The sequence below is a fragment of the Pleurodeles waltl genome, chromosome 5, assembly GCF_031143425.1.
Source record: "Pleurodeles waltl isolate 20211129_DDA chromosome 5, aPleWal1.hap1.20221129, whole genome shotgun sequence".
NCBI classification, from domain to species: Eukaryota; Metazoa; Chordata; class Amphibia; order Caudata; family Salamandridae; genus Pleurodeles; species Pleurodeles waltl.
Genome location: NC_090444.1, coordinates 803,420,574 through 803,442,687, shown reverse-complemented (window position 1 = coordinate 803,442,687; position 22,114 = coordinate 803,420,574). Strand labels below are relative to the sequence as shown.

At 49.9% G+C, this 22,114-nt stretch overlaps 1 long non-coding RNA gene across 1 annotated transcript in view; it reads right to left on the bottom strand.

Moving 5' to 3' along the window:
• LOC138297317 (uncharacterized) overlaps positions 1-22,114 on the bottom strand; it is a 229,415-nt gene that overhangs the window by 4,985 nt on the left and 202,316 nt on the right. The window lies entirely within an intron of this gene.

Here is a 22,114-nt window from a genome sequence, read left to right as displayed (position 1 = left end):
GAAACGCAAGAACGGTGTTGTCTATCTTTTTTTTTTTTTTTTTTTTTTACAGCTTTATTTCGGTAAAACAATACCATAAAAGCATACTGACAAAATTCTTACATTTCTAGAAGAAACAAAGACACTTTTTTAAAAGAAAAAAGACAAAGAAACACTAAAAACTGATCGAGACCAAAGTTCCCTCAGGGCCATACAATACAAATAGGCGAGTTATGGGTATAAATGTTATTAAAAAATCAACAATTAATCACTAAAACACTATAAAATATACAGTACACATCATCATGCAGATCGCCATATAAATATTATAAAATTTTATAAAATACCCCTAAAGTATAAGCCTTAATACAAAAACAGTTAAAATTGCTATCTTGCTAGTAGTATCATTAACTATAGACTAGCTCAAAAAGTAACCATTATGAAAGTAGGATATATGCTTTTGAATGACTATTTGCCTCCAGTAGGTTCAAGTTGCCTCTACAATCTTAGCAATATAGATACCATCATCACGTGAGGGGTTATTTGACTAATTTTTAGAAAGTGATTAACAATCCCTAGGGCCCAACGATTCCTTTCTTTCTTACGTGCCTATATTGCTTAGAGGTCATATACGATCGAGTGATGCAAAAAGGCACATTGTTCTAGCAGCAGCAAATATTCACTTATCTACTAGAAACAAGTTATCTGATATTGATCTTAAAAACAGTAGGTAAAAATCGATTACAGTATTTCATTTGTAAAACCCATAAAATTTACCTCCCGTGCCATCAGGCACTTGTTTGCCTAACTAGGATGAGATTTTTTGGGATAAAAGATAAATAAATATTTTATTTTATCCACTTCCCCCCTTCCCTTGAGCTTCTCTTCTTAGTGCACTGCTTTAAAAACTAGTGTGCTGGAACAAGCAGTTTCAGGGTGGGGTCGGATTGTCTTCAACCTCCATCAGAACTGAACAAGGACTCAGGTGAGCTGGGCTTTGACACTTTGGCGGTCATTCTGACCTCGGCGGTCGGCGGTCGCCGCCCGCCAAGCGGTTCCCGCCGAAAGACCGCTCCGCAGTCAAAAGACCGCGGCGGCCATTCCGGCTTTCCCGCTGGGCCAGCGGGCGACCGCCAGAAGACCGCCGGCCGGCCCAGCGGGAAAGCCCCTTCAACAATGAAGCCGGCTCGGAATGGAGCCGGCGGAGTTGCAGGGGTGCGACGGGTGCAGTGGCACCCGTCACGATTTTCACTGTCTGCACAGCAGACAGTGAAAATCATAGTGGGGCCCTGTTAGGGGGCCCCTGCACTGCCCATGCCAGTGGCATGGGCAGTGCAGGGGCCCCCAGGGGGGGGCCCCTGCACTGCCCATGCCAGTGGCATGGGCAGTGCAGGGGCCCCCAGGGGCCCCACGGCACCCGTTCCCGCCATCCTGGTTCTGGCGGTGGACACCGCCAGAAACAGGCTGGCGGGAAGGCGGTCGGAATCCCCATGGCGGTGCTGCAAGCAGCGCCGCCATGGCGGATTCCCCGGGCCAGCGGGAAACCGGCGGGAAACCGGCGGGAAACCGCGGCTCCCCTTTTCTGACCGCGGCTTTACCGCCGCGGTCAGAATCGCCCAGGAAGCACCGCCAGCCTGTTGGCGGTGCTTCCGCCGCCCTCCGCCATGGCGGTCATGGACCGCCAGGGTCAGAATGACCCCCTTTGTCTTCTCACCAGTGGTTATTCTTTTGCACCTTCATCCGGGTTAGTAGATGCTCCTGTTCTCCCTGGACTCTTCATTGGTTCTTGGACTTGGTCCCCTTCTTCCAAAGGTCTTCAGGTCCAGGAATCCATTGCTAGTATCTTTCAGTCTTTCCTGGTTCTTGCATTATTGTCTATCGTGTGTTTTAGGAAACTTGCTGTGTTTTAGTCCTGCTTTACTGGGCTCTGGGGTCGGTTCTGTTACTTACCTTTGGTGTTTTCTTTCACTCCCAGCGCCCCTCTATACACTAAACATGCCTAGGCGGGAAACCGACTTTCGCATTCCACTATTTTAGTATATGGTTTGGGTTCCCCCAGGCCCGTTGCAACGTATTGTGATTTTCACTGTTTACACTATTTTCTGACTATTTACTTACCTGTTTTTGGTTACTAGTGTATATATTGTGTAGTGTACTTACATTCTAAGGGAGTAGTCTCCAAAGTATTTTTGGCATTCTGTCACTAAAATAAAGTACCTTTATTTTTGCAACACTGAGTATTGTCTTTCATATGTGTGAGTACTGTGTGACTACAGTGGAATTGCAAGAGCTTTGCATGTCTCCTAGTTCAGCCTTGGCTGCTCTGCCTACAGCTACCTCTAGACAGCTTGGCTTCTAGACATTGCCTACATTTCACTAATAAGGGATACCTGGACCTGGTATAATGTATAAGTACCTTAGGCACCCACTACAAGCCAGGCCAGCCTCCTACAGGAGCCTAGCGACATGCAAACTGAGCTAGACAGCATAAACAGGAAGGGAGTTATAGGGGAAGACATTGTTTGGCCAAGAGATTTTCATGAGAAGATATTCTTGGAGGTAGCTAAATCACCAAACCAGTGCACAAACAAGTCTGTCCCCCACTTATATCAAGGGTGGCCCTTAGCATGTCTGGGGCTGTCTTCAACAAAAATGGACCCCGGCACGGAGTTTTACTGCAGGGCCAACCACCTGAATGACATGAAGGGAAATGGATCTTGTAGAAGAGGGCTAAATAACAACTTAAATACCCCATGTCAGGAGATCTGGTACATTGAGATAGACAGGTACACATGCATGAAAAAGGAAAGGGACAACCTCTAATTTTATGAAAACTTATATTGTATTCCTTATGTTTCACAGGCAAAAGAAACATTCCATTGGTCACTAATGAGAATTGTGGCACAATACTGCACATTCAGGACATGCAATGAGGCACCTCCATGCTGACTGACCCCATTCTGGCTCTGCACTGAGTTCGCTTGCACCCAACTCCTCTCTGGATGGTGTGGCCTCTTCTCTTTTGTCACCATACACGCCCCAACCCTGGTCATCACTGGAGAAGATCTACCTAAACTGTACCTATACCCCCAGAGGAAGAAAATAATACTGTTGCATCAGGCTCAAAGGAAGAGTACAGCTGACTATGTTGGCTGGGCTTAATACGGGGACAGTCCTGAAGAGGTTAGATTATTCACTGACACCCAAGTATTGGAAGGAGGGTCCATACTCTTCTTCACTTTGCAGACAAAAGCAAAAGCCCACTGGTTGCAAATAACACAGTGGGAAATGCTCAAAATGATGAACAGTACTGAGCTTGGCCTTAACGCAATCAAGGAGGAACTGAGAGCCATCCACCTCATGGTGATGCAACATCGGTATGTCTTGGACTTGATGACCGCAATGTAGGGTGGTGTGTGTATCAAGATCGATGCCACCTGCTGCACGTTCATACCTGACAATGACATGGACAGTAGAACTTTGACACTTGCCATTCAAGCATTGCACCAACTGCAGAAGGACATGCGGGAAGAGGGAAGTGCCCCTGAGCAGGAGAGGTACACAAACTTGTTCTCCTGCCCCCCGTGGCTGACCGGTTTGTGCACGTCATTGCTGCATGATTTCATTATGTTACTGTTTTTGTGTGGTTTTCTGCAATTGGGGATTTCCTGCTGTAAAAATGTAGTCCCAAAATTTGGTAGGGTACAAGTAGCGAGTGGGGTGGAACAACAAAATGCCAATACTGTTACTGTCATGACTTATGGTTTTAAATGGTGTAGTTGAAAACTCAAGTAGAGGGTAGAATGCTGATATTGTATTAATCAATGCACACAAGAAGAAGACACATTTATACACAAATGAGACATTTTCATACACAAACGAAGTCGCATCACCCCTGCTGAATCTCCCTGTCATGGCCTCTCCATCAATCCCAGCATGTTGGTATGTGGTCAGGCAGGCTCATTAACCGAGTCCTGAAGGTTAATCACTGACAGGTCACAGGTGGGGTAACACGTAGCCGACAGCCAAACACACAAGCTTAGATCAGATCGTACAGACAGGTATCAACACTACAATGTTTACCAGAGATTGACCCCAATAAAGCTCAAAGGGACAGAGGGACGGATGCATTCCCAAAAACCATAACGCCAGATGCCACATGTAGTTAGTGCACTTAGCCAATCAGGATACAGCATGCGTGGCAAACTTAGTGACCACATGCCCCTCAGGTTGGACATCAGGACACATACTTGGTGGCCCACATAGTGTCCACATCATGTCATGGCCCACCTGCATTCCCTATCTGGAAATTGTATCTAGATCTTCTTGCCAACTGTCCACATATTCCACCAGGAAAAGAATGTTGTTTGGGTTTGTTGCTCCCAGAGATATGTATAAAACATGTCTCCTTTCAATGTACTATGATGGACAATCCTCAGACCCTGGTGCTGCAATGGCTCTCTGAGTCGCAATGTTTAATTATATGAACCCTTTTCTGTTTTATCAGATGCCACTTGCTTTTTTTTAGGTAAATTCTCATTCAAGCATCACCGACAGCTGGAATCTGCCCACTGCTAAAAAGCAAAAGAGGGAAACTCTGTCCCTGAGGAAATAGACTGGAAACTGCATGATTGGCTGAGACTAATGACTCCCGACCAGAAGGACACCTGTGGAATCTGGAAATATCTTCAGTCTCTCTTGGACTAGTGGTACTAGGTTAAAAACAACTGCTGAATCTGAACTTTACTGGCCATCATGCCCGTCATCGAATTGTTGAAAATCAGGTGGTCCAGTGTTTTCTGGGAATCATGGCCCAGTCTGCCTCCAAGTTTCAGGCCGCTCCCTCACTCTCTCGGACCCTGGTACTTTTTCAAAGGATTCTGGCACCTTTGAAGATGCCAAGGCTTGTTGTTTGCTAGCCCAGTAATTAATATCTTCAGTTGATGCTGCATGTGTAGGGCACAGTGTGAAACCTGCATCTGATATCTGAAACCCAGCTCCAGCTAAGATTTTGCATCTCCTTGTCAGCATCATCATGCCAGAGATAAAATTAGCACCAGCGCAAGCCCTGTTCAGCACCATGGACAGCCAGGGCAACTCTACACGCAGACTTTATGGACCTGGTTGAAGTGAACTGACTGTTATGGCCTAGTCCCAGGACCCATACTAGCTTAACCCAGCAGGGGTTCCCTACAGCTCAATACCCAAGTGGTCATTTCTCACCAGTGGCATCCCTGCCATTGACCTCAATGCGAGTCCTGTTCAGCACCACGACCAGCCAGGTAAACTGTGGACCGGGACTCTACAGGCCAGGTAAAACTGCTCTGACTGTTGTGATCTGGTCCAAAAGACTGTTCTAGAGTAATCCCCCAAGTGTTCCATGCAACTCATCTTTGAAGTGCATTTTTGCAAACAATGACATTTCCCATTTACAGTACTTCAATGCAGCGTTTAAATACAATTTCTGCAGTGATTTTCTATTGCTTTTAAAATCCATATCTCCAGTTCTCCCACACCTAGACTGCTCATTTTGGTGTCTAAATTTATATACACTTAAGCTTATTTTTATGAATTAGTGTTGGATTTCTTTCGAGTCGTGTCAAATACTTATTGTCCATGTTTGTGCTGTGAAGCACTTAGCACATGTTCGTCTAAGTAAAGCCTGACTGCTCTTTGCCACATTATCAGGACTTAGCTAAGGATTTACTAGTGTGAATCCAAGGACCAAATCTGGAGTATTGTGAGAGTATTACATGGTGAGAACTAACTCCCACCTCCACAGAAAACTCCACTTTATTACAGGGAGAAGAAGAAATTAAGGTTTTGTGTGGACTACAAAGTTTTGAATGCAGCCACATAGACCGATGCTCACCCCATACCTAGAGCTGATAAGCTCATTGGCCTGTTGGGAGCTGCAAAGTACCTGAGTGCATCTGATCTGACCTCAGGTTACTACTGACAGATTGCCTTAAGTCCAGGAGCAAAGGAGAGGTCAGCATTTTTCACCCCAGAAGGTCGCTTTCAATTCAAAGGGATGCCCCTGCCATCTTCCAAAGGTTGGTGAACAGGGTCTGGTTTGGATTGGAATCTTTCAGTGCAGCTTATCTAGATGATATAATTGAAGTCGGTTCTACTTGAGAGGATCACATTGTCGCCTAGGCTCTCATTATCCTAATGAGACTACTGGATTTTTGGGTGGCAGGATCGTTCACAGTGTGGGGGACTAAGGTGGTCATTCCAACCTTGGCGGTAAAATCAGCTTACCGCTGTCAGAAGACCGCCAACATACCGCCGCGGCCGCGGTAAACCGCCACAGTCATTATGACCCACAACAGGCAAACCGCCAAAATACAGACATCCACAAAAGTCCGCCACACCAAAGGCCAGCGAGAAACTGGCGATGACCAAACCTCCACCGTCACGCCAACAGAAATACGCCCACGCTATCACGACACACGAATCCACACAGCGGTCTTTCAACCGCGGTATTCTATTGGCGGTACACACCGCCGCGCTCAAAATACACACACACTTACAAAATACAACCACATTGGACAAATCAAAATACACACACCTGATACACATACAAACACCACTCCCACACACCCAAGACAATATAAAACACACACCCACATCACCCTCAAACCCCCACTCCTCCAGAATCGGGACCACGCAGAGAGAAATAAAGATCCGAGCACCCAGACGCGCATTTTACTTTCACCCAGCAATATTACCACGCACTTCACACAACACACCAATACACATCACCACACTTAGCACCACACAATCCACCCCACACATCACCCACACCACCCCATGGCACCGCAAAGACACCCCAGGTTTTCTGAGGATGAACTCAGGGTCATGGTGGAGGAAATTGTACGGGTAGAGCCACAGCTCTTCGGGACACAGGTGCAGCACACCACCATTGCCAGGAAGATGGAGCTATGGAGCAGAATAGTCGACAGGGTAAATGCAGTGGGACAGCACCCAAGAAATAGGGACGACATCAGGAAGCGGTGGAACGACCTACGGGGGAAGGTGCGTTCAATGGTATCCAGGCACAACATCGCGGTGCAGCGGACAGGCGGCGGACCCCCACCTCCTCCCCCAGAATTTACAACATGGGAGGAGCAGGTCTTGGCGATACTGCATCCTGAGGGCCTCGCAGGAGTATCTGGAGGAATGGACTCTGGTAAGTCTCATCTTCACAACTTCATCCCCCCCACCCCACCAGCATGCCAACTCATACCCCCACCCTCACCCTCACCCCCATCACACCTACTCCTTGCAAATGTCTCAACATCACAACCCACCCATCCCAACCCCAAGCCCTGCATGCGACCACAAAGCATGGACACCCATCACCAAAGCATGCCCACTGCACATCCCCATCCCCCCAACAAACCACCATCACAAAAGCACCCACACAGGAATGCCAGCACTGGGGTACACGGGCACCCACCCATTGCACGCTATGGCACACACAGATGCAATAACCATCCATTTATACCCCTGTAGGACCTGAACGCCACGTCACGGCGCAGGAGGGTCCACAAATGTCCACTCCACCCCCAGAAGAGGCCCACAGTGATGACAGCACCTCTGTCGACCTGGATCTAGATGACCAGCCCGGCCCATCGGGGACCTCGGGACAGTCGGTTCCCCTCAGACAGCCACAGGCCACAGCAGACCTTCCCCCCTCTGGGAACACCAGCATAGCACCCACCCAGCGGGCCCATTCCTCTGTCCCCAGGACACGTCAATCAGCGGTGTGTCCACCACTACAGGGCACCCAGGTTAACCCACCACCCCAACAACAACAGGGACCTGGGGGCAGTGGTAGTGGGCACACGGTCCAGGGGACAGAGGCCCAGGGAAACAGGGGAACTGGGAGGGCTGCTGTGCGACAGGGGGGGGGACAGGCCCAGGGAACCCACTCTCCACGAGGCCCTCTCCTCCATCATGGGAGCCTACCATCATTCCCAGGAGACGATAGCGACGGTCCTGGCCAAGTTTCAGGAGATCCAGCTCCTGCAGGAGGAACAGTATTTGGGGTTCAGGGAGGAACTACGAACCATCAGTTCCGCCCTGGGCACCATTGTAGGGGCTCTGAATCAGGTAGTCATCACATTGCGGGACACTGTGGCACCACAAAGGGCCTCTGACACTAGCATGAACCAAGAACTGCCTACCACCTCTGCCGGCGCTAGTGGACAGGAGGCCCCGCCACAGGACCAACAGGCCACCAGCACCCCAGCCCCTGCAGAAGGAGAACCACCCCGCAAGCGGGCCCTGAGATCCAGGAAGAAGACAGAGTAAGATGCCAAGACCCCCGCCAGCAAAGGATACCTCCGATTGTCATCCCACTGAACCACATTGTCACCCTGTCCATCCTTAAACTGCCCCTGCTCCACTTCCCAAAGCCATTTGGACAATGCACCTGTGATAATACTAGTCTGGACTCTGCCATGGAAAATCCTCCACCATCACCCCTCACCGATTTGCAACCACCCACCAATATAGAGCACAGAAATAAACACAGTTATTGCACAAAACATTTTGGAGTCTGGCTGTGATTTAGTACAAATGTATTAGAGATTACTGTGCCAAAATGCATATTTACATTGTGATGCCAACATACCACTGTCACACAGCTGTAGTCCATGGGGAAACAAAGCAGATGTCACGCAGTGGGGCCCACATCTCTGAAATCGGAAGGGAAAGTCACAACTCAGTTACCATACACTGGGGGAAAAGGACAGACAGTAGAGACATAGTAGTGGTTAAGTATATGTAATATCAGATCAATCTAATGAACAATAAGCCCATCATTGTCGAGAGCGCAAAATCCCTTGGTGTCATACTCGACAAAAAACTCAATCTACTCTCCCACATCGACTCCATTGCAAAGTCTGCTCGACACCAACTGCGCCTTCTTTGGGGGATTCGTTGCTTCTTCCCGGAACACGACCTTAAAACCTTGGTCCAATCGCTGGTTCTCTCCAGATTGGACTACTGCAACTCTCTTCTTACTGGCCTTCCCAAATCCCACCTTTCCCCCCTGAAGTCTATTCTCCATTCAGCAGCTCGTTTCATATATGGGGCCAAAAGAAGCGACCACATCACACCCATTTTATCCACCCTCCGTTGGCTTCCCATAGAGGCAAGATCTATCTACATTTCTGCATGTATCACCGACAAAGCCTTGCACTCCTCCCCTCGCTACCTGGTGAATAAACTGAAACTCTCTGGGAGCTCCAGACCATCACGTAATGCAGAAAAGTTATTGCTTGAACTCTCATTTTCAAGAAGGAAAGATCGATAGCCCAATCCTTTTCAGGCAACGCAGTGAGAATCTGGAACTCACTTTTACCTCAGCTTCGGACCACCACCTCTTCCCAGGCCTTCAAAACTGACCTCAAAGCTCTCCTCCTTCAAAGACACTTCCAAATTTAATTCAAGCCCTCTGTTTTCTGAAGAAAGTCCTTCCATTATAGGAAATTCTGTTCTCCATGCCTATAGAAGTGCCTTCCCAGGGTGTTTTTGTGTTTTGAGTATCTGCCATTTAATGCAGTACTATACCTCTACCTGTATTATGTACTCGTTTGTAAAATGCACACGGCACCTTTCCCTTTACAACATATCACTTGCTACCTCTTATATCTTATTTGCTTTTGATAGATGCACAACGGCCACCACTGCCTCATGTAACGTAACTATTGTTTCAGTGTTTTGAGTGTCTACCATTTATTGCAGTTTTTTTAACTCTACTCGTACTTTATTTGCTCTTGTAACCTGCACACGTCACTTTTTCCTTTCGTAACGTATCGTTTGCTACCTCGTGTATTTTTTTTGCTCTTGATACTTGCACAATTATCACTATTGCCTCATGTTATGTAACGTTTGTTTTTGTAACAGGCTCACTTGTAATTCTTCTCCTCTTGTATCTTTACTTTGCCTATTGTGAAGCGCTCTGACACCTTCGGGTAAAGTCCGCGCTATATAAAAACGCATTAAAAAAATAAATAAATAAAAATGCCGGTGTGGATTCTTACCTGTGTGTCACTGAAAATACTGCTGTATTACTGTGTTCCTGTTGTCTATGTCGTCCTCTTCGGCTTCCTCTTCTTCACTCTCCACAGGCTCCACAGCAGCTACAATACCACCATCTGGACCATCCTCCTGCAGAAAAGGCACCTGGCGTCACAAAGCCAGGTTGTGAAGCATACAGCAGGCCACGATGATCTGGCACACCTTCTTTGGTGAGTAGTAGAGAGAACCACCTGTCATATGGAGGCACCGGAACCTGGCCTTCAGGAGGCCGAAGGTCCGCTCGATCACCCTCCTAGTTTGCCCATGGGCCTCATTGTAGCGTTCCTCTGCCCTTGTCCTGGGATTCCTCACTGGGGTCAGTAGCCATGACAGGTTGGGGTTACCAGAGTCACCAATTAGCCACACACGGTGCCTCTGGAGTTGACCCATCACGTAAGGGATGCTGCTATTCCGCATGATGTACGCGTCATGCACTGAGCCAGGGAACTTGGCATTCACATGGGAGATGTACTGGTCTGCCAAACACACCATCTGTACATTCATGGAATGATAACTCTTCCTGTTTCTGTACACCTGTTCACTCCTGCTGGGGGGTACCAAAGCCACATGTGTCCCATCAATGGCACCTATGATGTTGGGGATATGTCCAAGGGCATAGAAGTCACCTTTCACTGTAGGCAAATCCCCCACCTCAGGGAAAACGATGTAGCTGCGCATGTGTTTCAGCAGGGCAGACAACACTCTGGACAACACCTTGGAAAACATAGGCTGAGACATCCCTGATGATATGGCCACTGTTGTTTGAAATGACCCACTTGCAAAGAAATGGAGCACTGACAGCACCTGCACTAGAGGGGGGATCCCTGTGGGTTGGCGGACTGGTGACATCAGGTCTGGCTCCAGCTGGGCACACAGTTCATGGATAGTGGCTCGGTCAAGCCTGTATGTCAGTATCACATGTCTTTCCTCCATTGTCGACAGGTCCACCAGCGGTCTGTACACGGGAAGATTCCTCCATCTCCTCGCATGTCCCAGCGGACGGTGCCTATGAAGGACAACAGCGAGCACAGAGTCAATCAACCCACAGGTACGTAACCACAGCTTGCACATAACACGATTCCCAATGCATAGAATGGCTTGTATGAGTGTTGATGCAAGGCCTAGGTATGTGTGGTGCAGTAGAATGAAAGCTATGTGGGCCCCTGAAATGGCGGCTGCCTGACCTGTGAAGTGCGACAATGGGATGTGAGGTAAATGCGCTGGCATGGCACACCGTGGCGGTAGGCGGTCGAAGACCGCTGCGCTAAGCACCATTGGTTAACATTGAACCCTATGGGTCTCAGGAGCCAATGAAGCTGTGCGCCGGCGGTCGCGGTACGCACCGCCGCGGTACGCACCGCCGCAGGCGTGACCGCCTTTTTCTATCAGCTCAATCACTCGATACCTGATCTTCGACAGGAGAGGACCTACACTGCAAGTGCTGCTGTGACCTCGGTCTGGAAGAGACAATGGCTTATGCGACTGGGGAAAGGGCCCCTGCCTTCACTGCTCAGGAATTAGAGAAACTTGTGGATGGGGTCCTCCCCCAGTATGCGCTACTCTACGGTCCTCCAGACCAACAGGTAAGTACACTGGGACCATGCTTTATGGGCAATGCCTGTGTTGAGTGGGGTGGATGAATGATGGTGGGGAGGGGAGCGATTGAGGCATGCATCAAACGGCGGTGAGAGCATGTGCCACATGGCAAGGGTAGGGATGGGGGGCCACTCACATTGAGCATGCAGATGGTGATGACTATTTTTCCCCCCCTGTACATTTCACATAGGTCAGCGCCCACCAGAAGATCGATATTTGGCGTGCCATCGCCAAGGACGTCCGGACCCTGGGGGTCAACCAGAGACGGGGCACCCACTGCCGGAAGAGATGGGAGGACATCCGACGCTGGAGCAGGAAGACGGCGGAGGCTCAGCTGGGGATGGCCTCCCAACGTGGGAGGGGTGCCAGTCGGACTTTGACCCCCCTGATGTCCCGGATCCTGGCAGTGGCCTACCCCGATTTGGATGGGCACGTGAGGACATCACAGCAGACACAAGGGGGTGAGTACACTCTCATTCTGTTGACTTTGCGCGCAGTGGAGGTGTCTGGGTGGGGGAGGAGGGCTGTGGGTATCCCTAGGCCAGGGCGATTTCTGTAGGCTAGGCCCCTCCATAAGGCATGGCCCTGTGCCCCCGCCCCCCACCTCTGTAGGGTGCCAAGTACAGCTAATCAAGGCCCTGTGTCATCTATGTGTGCAGATGTCGTCCATAGGCTTGCAGGCCATGTTCCACGGATTGAGTAGTCGAGCCCAAGTGCGCGACGTAGTGCAGGGGGCTTTTGTGTCTGTCCTGTCCGCCAACGGTGTCGCCAATGCATGCACTCAACATGTCTTTATTTTATCCCCCCCTGCTTTTTTGTGGTCTTCCTGTTCATGTGTGCATTAGCATCATCAGGCGGAGGAGAAGTGGCATCGGAGCACGAGGGAGCTGCATCCCACATGGCCATGGAGGGCCATGCAACGGACTCCGAATTCACCACTGGGACCGAGGGCGAGGGGAGCTCCACAGCGGGGACTCGGGCAGACATCAGCGACACGGACTCGTCCTCTGAAGGGAGCTCCCTGGTGGTGACGGCAACATCTGTGCCCCCCGCAACAACAGGTACAGCCGCCACCCACCGCACCAGCACCGCCCTCCCAGCAGCCCCTCAGCGTTTGCCCCGTGCCCGCTCACCCAGGAAGGTGGGCATCTCCTTCGCCCCAGGCACTTCAGGCCCTGCCTCAGTCACCCCTGCTGCCCTCAGTGAGGAGGTCATTGACCTCCTGAGGACGCTCACTGTTGGGCAGTCTACCATTTTGAATGCCATCCAAGGTGTGGAAAGAGAGGTGCACCAGAGTAATGCATACCTGGAGGGCATTCATTCTGGTCAGGCTGCCCTACAGCGATCGTTCAACACTCTGGCCTCAGCACTGATGGCAGCCATTGTCCCTGTCTCTAGCCTCCCCCCTCCAACTTCCTCCACCCAGACCCTATCACCTGTACCTCTGCCTATCCCTGACACACCATCAGACCAGCCTGCACACACCTCAACACCCAAGGGAAGCTCAGGCAGACATAAGCACCACACATCACACAGACATTCACACAAGCAACATCCACATACAGACATACCAACACCCACTGCCTCCACTGTGTCCCCCTCCTCCTCGTCTCCCTCCTCCCTCCCTGTCACGTCTCCACTCACACCTGCATGCACAACATCTTCAGCCACTACGTCCATCACCAGCACACACACCAGAACCCCCCGCACACGTGCAGTCACCACCCCCACTACCATTTACACGTCCCCTGTGTCCTCTCCCAGTGTGTCTGTGACCCCCTCTTCCAAGATACACAAAGGCAGGCAGCCACCCGCCCAACAGCCATCCACCTCACGACAGCCTCCAGCCCAAGCACCTGCACCCAAAGACACCAGACTTCATACTCCTACAACCACAACCTCTTCTTCCACTCCCATACCCACTATACCTACCCGTCCCACTGCTCCTAAGAAGCTTTTCCTGTCCAAACTCAACCTCTTTCCACCAACTCCCCCACCCCGTCCATGTCATAGGACTATAGTCAGCACCTCAGCCACGACAAAACCGGGTCCTGTCATGACAGTCTGCCATGGACTGTGGCGTCCCCCACCCTCCAGGGCAGCAAGTTCAGTACGGAGCCAAGGCACGGGCAGCCCACCCCCAGAGAAACATCCAAAGATAGGCAGTGGCCGGCGCGAGAGGGTGAAAACAGCAGGGACTAAAACCCCTACCATGGCTCCGGCAGGAAGTGTGGAGACAGCTGGCACACCGCCCAAGGTGGGGAAGGGACACAGGCGATTAGGGAAGGCTGGGAAGGGCAGCACACCCGACAACACCGCCATCAGCCCAGCTGGCCAGGAGGGCCCGCCAGCCCCATCCCAGGTGGGCAGGAGGGCCCCGCCAGCCCCATCCCAGGTGGGCAGGAGGCCACCAACAGGCCCGGCACTGCAGCCCAGGAGGGCCCCGCCAGCCACAGGACAGATGGGCAGGAAGGCTCCGCCAGCAACAGGACAGGTGGCAAATGACCTCCACGCCATGGCCAGATCCGCTGCACTGGGCACCGCCGTCTCAAGCACCGCTGAACTGGGCCCTTCATCTCAAGCACCACTGAACTGGGCCCTTCATCTAAAGCACCGCTGAACTGGGCACCGCCGTCTCAAGCACCGCTGAACAGGGCACCGCCGTCTCAAGCACCGCTGAACTGGACACCGCTGTCTCAAGCACCGCTGAACAGGTCCCTTCATCTCAAGCACCGCTGAACTGGGCACCGCCATCTCAAGCACCGCTGAACAGGGCACCGCCGTCTCAAGCACCGCTGAACTGGGCCCTTCATCTCAAGCACCGCTGAACTGGGCCCTTCATCTCAAGCACCGCTGAACTGGGCACCGCCGTCTCAAGCACCGCTGAACAGGGCACCGCCGTCTCAAGCACCGCTGAACAGGGCACCGCCGTCTCAAGCACCGCTGAACTGGGCCCTTCATCTCAAGCACCGCTGAACTGGGCACCGCCGTCTCAAGCACCGCTGAACTGGGCCCTTCATCTCAAGCACCGCTGAACTGGGCACCGCCGTCTCAAGCACCGCTGAACTGGGCCCTTCATCTCAAGCACCGCTGAACAGGGCACCGCCGTCTCAAGCACCGCTGAACTGGGCCCTTCATCTCAAGCACCGCTGAACTGGGCCCTTCATCTCAAGCACCGCTGAACTGGGCCCTTCATCTCAAGCACCGCTGAGCAGGGCACCGCCGTCTCAAGCACCGCTGAACTGGGCACCGCCGTCTCAAGCACCGCTGAACTGGGCACCGCCGTCTCAAGCACCGCTGCCCCATGAGCGGCAGGGGCTGGCCCGCATCTGTGTTGGGCAGGGCTGCACGAAGCACTCTGGGCACAAAGCCCCCTCCAGAACCAGTGGAGACTGTTATCCACTTGTGAGACTGTGGCTTTGCACTCCCCAGGATGGTCCAGTGGACAAACCACCCACTGCAGAGACTTGTGAGACTGTGGCTTTGCACTCCCCAGGATGGTCCAGTGGGCAACCCACCCACTGCAGAGACTTGTGAGACTGTGGCTTTGCACTCCCCAGGATGGTCCAGTGGACAAACCACCCACTGCAGAGACTTGTGAGACTGTGGCTTTGCACTCCCCAGGATGGTCCAGTGGGCAAACCACCCACTGCAGAGACTTGTGAGACTGTGGCTTTGCACTCCCCAGGATGGTCCAGTGGGCAACCCACCCATTGCAGAGACTTGTGAGACTGTGGCTTTGCACTCCCCAGGATGGTCCAGTGGGCAACCCACCCACTGGAGAAACTTGTGAGACTGTGGCTTTGCACTTCCCAGGATGGTCCAGTGGGCAAACCACCCACTGCAGAGACTTGTGAGACTGTGGCTTTGCACTCCCCAGGATTGAACAATGGCCATGGAGGCCCTTTGTGGATCTGGCGTCGTTCACTCATCTGGCTGAGGTGCCCCCCCTTCCCTTCCCCCTGAGGTGCCTGTAGTTTTGCTATCTGATGCCCCTGCAGTGTTCTCTCCGTTGGAGTCAGGTATCTTGTGTGGGCTTTGCACATGTGATTTGGGCCCAGTGGTCCACGGACAATGCATGCTACAATGCTCGGACTTGTACATTTATGTATATAAGATTTTTTGATGTGTAGATATATATTTAAGCCAGTTATACATTATATTCCAATGTTTAGAATAATTTCCTTTTGTATTTGCATTCTTCCGGGGGGTTTGGGGGTGTCACTCTGATGTGTTGCTATGCATTGATGTGTGTGTTGCAGTGGGCGAGGGTGAGGGTGGGTGTGTCGCGTATGTGTGTACCCGTAATATGTTCTTCTCCCCCCTCCCCTGTGTCGTAGGTGCTGTACTCACCGTTGTCTTCTGCGCCGGTGTTCGTGCTCCTGGTAGAGGAGCAGGAACACTATCGCTGGGAATATGTGGAGTTCGGGTTCCATGCTGTCCTGATTCCTCGTGGGGTATATGGAGGTGGGCGTTTTCCCTTCGAAATGGCTGTTTCCGCCGTGTTTTTATTGGCGGGGCTACCGCCCCGGAAAAGGTGGCGGATTGGTAGCTTGTGATACAGTGGGCGGTACATTGTCTCCCGCCTGTCTGTTGGCGGTGACCGCCGCGCTGTTTGTTTTTGCCACCGTAGCGGGCGGTGTGGTAATGTGGCGGTCTCTGTTGGCGGTTTCCGCCAGGGTCGGAATTCCATTTCTTACCCCGCCAGCTTGTTTGCGGATTGGCCGCAGGTTTAACACCGACCGCCAAGGTTGGAATGACCCCCAAAGTCTAACTTACGGCGAAGGACCCTTGTCACCCCAAATCCGGGTTGAGCTCCAGCTAACTAGCAGGGCCTCATCTCTCCCAAAGGGAAGAGACAATTGGGCAGCCGAGCGCATGACATCTTAGGGCTTCCCAGGGAAGTCGTGGTCACTCAGATCCCAACCAGTTCTCTCATACACAGTGTGGTCTCATATATAAATGACAAAGGCAGTTTGAGTTTTAAAGATTGGTTTAATAAAACAACTGCATTTTAGATAACAAGGCGTGAGCCGCAATAACCAGAACCATACAACACAGTAGGATTGAAACAGTAACGAGGAGAGTGAAACATAAGAATAACGCTATCATAGTGCTACTAGATTACGTTCTCTCTTCTAAGTTCTATTTTGAGCACAGCATGTTAAGCTCTAAGCCTGCCTTTCAGGTTCCCCCGGGAGGACATCAACCCTCATACCTGAGGAAAGGCCTGTGATCGGGATCAGCATCTGCAACAGGACAGTCAGCGTCTAGTTGTGGTTCCCTGGTCGGAATCTCCCTCTTACGTGTACCAGGACTAGGAAGTGTTTTTATAACTAACGCGCCAGTGTTCTAAGAAACGTCACTACATAAGAATGTGTACTTTCTACGAACCCTAAAGACTAAACTTCTACCACGTCTATCGGCAATGTACCAGACTGTATCCTTGACTGAAGCACAGAACGAGCAAGAATGTATTGTTTGAGAACTCCAGTGCTGAAGTAAACTAAACAGTGTGATAGAAGAAAATAAAACAAGACCGTGAAACTGGTTATTGTAAAATAACAGTGCGAGGCTAAATAAAATGCATCTAGGACAAAGTGCACAGAGGCCTAATACTTTAAGCAAACGCGCAAAAGCTACATTAAGAAATGCCCACACTACAACGTGGTCCAACTGAAGAATGTGCTTCAGGCCCTGCAACAAGCAGGCCCAAGGCATGCAAATGCCAGATGGGGTAGAGTTCAGTGGTGTACCTGGGCCACCTTGTTAATGGAGGCCATGTACAACTTCCCCAGCCAAAGATACATACCATCCCGGATTAGGAAGCTCCTAAATCCCAGGCTTAGGTCAGGGCCTTCCTTGGCCTGACTGGGTACTATGCGACATTTGTAAAGAAACATGGGACCATTCTGGCTCCCTTGACAAAACTCACCTATAAGAAACTACCCAAAAAGGTCATTTGGACCCCAAAGTGTCAGAAGGCTTTTGATGCTCTGAAGCAGGCTATGTGTTCAGCAGCAGTACTGCTGGCCCCTGACTTCAATAAGGAATTTATTTTTCAGATAGATGCTTCAGAGCTTGGGATTGGGGCACAAGTAAAGAAAGAGGACCAGGATCAGACTACATTAGCAGGCAACTACTACATAGAGAGCAAAGATGGTGTGCCATTGAAAGGGAAGCCTTTGCTGTGGTCTGGTCCCTGAAGAAGCTGAGATCATACCTGTTTGGTATTCACTTCTGTGTTCAAACTGACCACAGTCCTCTCCGATGGCTCATGCAGATGAGTGGGTAGAACTCAAAGTTGTTGAGGTGGTCCGTTTCCCAACAGGTGATAGATTTTACAGTGGAGCACAGACCTAGGACTGCCCGTTCCAATGGCAATGGACTTTCCAGGTTTTTCACTCAACTAATGAGAGCCACCAGGGCAGAGGTTAGTTATCCATCACCTTTTGTCTTGGGGGAGGGCGTGTAGGAAAGGCATCTATTTTGTCCTGGTCCCACTCAATTTTGACTGATACTGGTGGTTACTGATTTTAAAAGTGCCCCGGTCTCTGCTAACCAGGCCCAGGCCTAGGGCCAGCTCTCTGTATGATAATTGGTATAATACCAATTGGCCAAGGCAACCTACCTATAAGTGCCTAGTGTATAGTAAGGCGTGTAGGTTTAGAGACCCTAATGGTCTTAATAAACTCAAGTGTGAACCGCTGTGGTGTTAGGTGTCATTTTAAAGCCAGGCCTGTCTTTCAGGCTGCTTTTAAGATAAAACTATGTTGAAATTCAACTTTTGAATTAAAAGTACTTTCAAAGTACAAAAGTACCTGTTTATTACATATGGCACCCTATGGTCTACCCTAAGTGTCCCAAGGGATGGATGCCTTGTTATAAAAAGCAACAACAATACAAAATATGTTTTATATACCCTGGTGGGGAAAAACAGCCAACGTTGTTTTTTCCCATTGTAGTGCTGCTAGACCCATAAGCCAAGATGCAACGTTTTTTTTTATTGTAACTATCTTTTGATTGGAGTTAGCTAGCAGCTTGATTCAAAATACCAAAATAATAGTTACAGTAAATCCAACAACTTGCCAAAGTTGGGTTTATTATATCTTTTACAGGAAAGTAGGTTGAGACATTAATATCCTTAAGTTACCTAAACCAACTATGTAGCATTCTCTTCTGATTGGTCAGCCTTTTCACAGCATGTGCAGAGCTGCTCCCTGAGTAGGGTTGAAGAGGCATGGGGCTGAAACAAACAGCCGTTTGGTGGGAGAAGGTCTGTGTCCTGGAGTAGACACTGAGGGGCATATTTATACTCTGTCTGCGCCGAATGTGCGTCAAACGTTTTGACGCACATTCAGCGCAAACCTTGCCCCATATTTAAATTTTGACACCCGAACCCGCGGATGTCAAAATCCCGCTGTGTGCTCATTTTCTGGATGCAGGAAACCACCTTGCGTTAATCAAGGTAGGCGTCCCGATCCAAAAAATTACTTAAACGCCCGTGCATCGTATTTATGCTTCCGGGCAAAAATCCCGCACGGCCGGGAGGCGGAGTCTGAAAATGACACACAGCCGGATTTGCATCAAAAATTAACGCCTGGGTCAGGTCAGGCTTTAAAATGGGGCAAACACACCTGTATTTAATCAGAACACACAGAAGCAACAGCAGAGCAGCAAAAGGGAGACATGGAGGTGCTTCTCATCCAGCGTGCACGCAGAAGCAGAGCACAGCAACAACAACAGCAGCTACCACAACACCAGCAGGGACCCTAAAGGCAACACAGAAGGCAGGAGAGGATATCCCGCACCAGGACAACCCTTCATGGCCTCAGGGATCATCCAGAGGTACAGGTTGAACTGGCAAGCCATTCAGCAGCTGCTGCGCAACATTGAGCCACAGTTGGCATCCAGCTTGCTGACATCCTGCCCCATCCCAACAGAAACCAAGCTGCTAGCTGTACTACACATGTTGGCAAGTGGCTCCTTTCATACCACTGATGCCCTGGTTGTTGGGATGTCACAGCCATCATTCTCCGCCTTCTTCCCCAACGTACTGGATGCCATCATTGGACTCACACCCCGCCACATCTGCTTCCCAAACACACAGCAGAAGCAGCAGGAGACAAAACAGGGGTTTTACCTCATTAATGGATTCCCACACGTCCTTGGTGTCATTGACTGCACACATGTACGCCTTGTGCCACCTGCTGCAACTGAACACCTATACCGCAACAGGAAGCACACACACTCCATCAATGTGCAGGCCATTGTGGATCACCAAGGATTGATCACCAATATCGTGGGAAAGTATCCTGGGAGTGTCCATGACTCATTCATCTTCCCTCCCTGTACCATCAATCAACACTTCCAGGATAGACGATATGGCAATGGACTACTTGTTGGTAAGTACAGAAACCTACTTATGTACACACTGCACAGCAAACCTCTAGGACAAATAACACATACACCACGACATCGACATGTGGACAGGAACACACTGAGGTTGTGACACCACTAGGCATATTTGATAGATCTGCAGTGAACGTGTCACACTTCTGAAATTAGTGTACAGTCTAATGTCAAGACGTCAATGATCACAACGTATGGAGAGGTTTGGCTAATTGTCACCTTGCAAAATGGAAGCATCTCACTGATGTTAAAATTAATCCATTGCATATTTCTAAAGGTATGGGATGTCCAGGGTACATAGATGCTAAAGTGTTACCACCACTGTCAAATTGAATCTGTGTATGGAACTATCATCTCACCCCCAGTGAAGACACAGGAACACCTGTATCACAAGTCACAATGCTAGGGAGTGCACACTGTACTGCAAATCCCAAAACATACTGCTTACAACTGGTCAGCAGGCAAACACTTGTTCAGCCAAGGAAACAACCCAATGCAGATGGTACATCCTATAAGCCTAGGAATCAACACAATAACACAAAAGAGCCACAGACAACACAAGACAACTACTGCCATGCAAGGTGATATGAATGGGGCAAGATACGTCAACATGATCCCAATCATTTTCTCTTTCAGCTGATCGAGGGTATGGGATCCAGCCATGGATTATTAGACCATTTGGCAACCCAAGCACTGCAGCAGAGCGTGCCTACAATGAGGCACATAGGAGGACACGCACCATAGTCGAGACGACCTTTGGCATCCTCAAGTTGAGATTCAGGTGCCTTGACATCACTGGTGGCAGCCTCCTATATTCACCAGAAATGGTCTGCAAGATCATTTTAACATGTGCCATCCTGCACAACATTTGTGTACGAAGGAACATTCCCCTATTAGAACCAGAGCCACAAATGCCTGAAGAGGAAGAAGAGGAGGATGCTGGCCTGCAACATGAGGGGTAACAACAAAACACAGCTGCTGGATTGCGTAGGCGCCAACATATTGTAAACAATTTCTTTTGAAACAACTCACCATCACCACTGTAGCAACATATGTAAATAAACACTGATAATAATCACCATATCATGGTCTGGCTAATCATTTTTGCTCACCTTTATCTCTAACTATCAGAATAAGAGTGTAGTCTCATGGGACATTGCTGACATACCGATCACGACACAGAAAATTCCAAAGAAATTGTGATGCATATTATACAACAGTCACATACACACACACTGTAAATGACACATATCCTGTACATTTCACCTTTGAAGGGCAATAGCAGAGGACCACACCTATTTCACACATACATGTTGGCAACATGGTTCATCACAGCATAGGGCACACAACTAAGACACCATCAGTCAATAAGGGAAGAAAATGCCTCATACATGAGGCAGTGGATGTGCTATTGCATTGGTAACAGGAATGTATGACCAGACCCTTGACAGCAGTAAGTCGTACTGCACCTATCTTTGCAAGGACTATCTGTGACTAGAGTTTCATATAAGCAGAACATAGACAGCAAAAGTGCCACACCTATGACAAGCATTGCGTACATGACATTCCATGTACATGTCAGCCCATGTCCTAACTCCTGACACACCCATGCTCCTGGTCTCACCCCACCTGTCTTAAGAGGTCCCTGGAATGGTAATATGTGTACCCAGATATTCCCTCCTCTACACACACACACAGACTAACAATAGTAATCCAGTGTGCTTCACCCTTTCGTATGGTATGCCATAGTCATAGTACATCTGACTGTATGGACGTCAGATCAAATAATGCACTGGCTTGCAGTTTCTAAGCCCTGTTATCAGCTGTAGATTGCTTCCCATGTGAAAGGTACTGTTGGTCATTTGAACTCAATTCTCACCTACAGGACTTGTGAGAAACTGATGCAGCACACACCTGGGAGCACCTCCATGCAGACCACCCATTTGAACGTGCACTGCCCTTGCAGATGCTGGGAACAGCACAGAAGCTGCCATTTTGTCGATTACACTGTTAAGCATTGCTAGAAAAATAA